Here is a 452-nt window from a genome sequence, read left to right on the forward strand (position 1 = left end):
AGCATGCTGTAAAACATGTATTAGAATTATCATATAGTTAATGTATGTAGTACATATATACTTGAGAATTGTCATACTACGAGTGTATCCTATAGACATAATAAATCGTCATACTATATGTAGAATCTGAATACGCACAGATTCATTAACGAGGGTAACAAAGGTGTACGCATTAGGAACCTTATCTATTGTATGTGAATCATGATTACAATCTATATTTAGTGTGGCATTCCCCGGTAGATCCTTCAACATTTAATTGGACACATGTGCAAGAGCATTTTTCATTTTGTTTGCCAGGTAATTCACAGTCGGGAGGAAATTGATTTAATCATTCTGGAGAAATAAAAGAAAATATATTTTTGTGGACCCAGTTCTAGACCTATATAGATCAAGCAATATTTTGATATCATATACTAAAAAAAACAAATATAAGGTGCAAGAAGAAATACATT

Source organism: Penaeus monodon, chromosome 25 (assembly GCF_015228065.2).
Source record: "Penaeus monodon isolate SGIC_2016 chromosome 25, NSTDA_Pmon_1, whole genome shotgun sequence".
NCBI lineage: Eukaryota > Metazoa > Arthropoda > Malacostraca > Decapoda > Penaeidae > Penaeus > Penaeus monodon.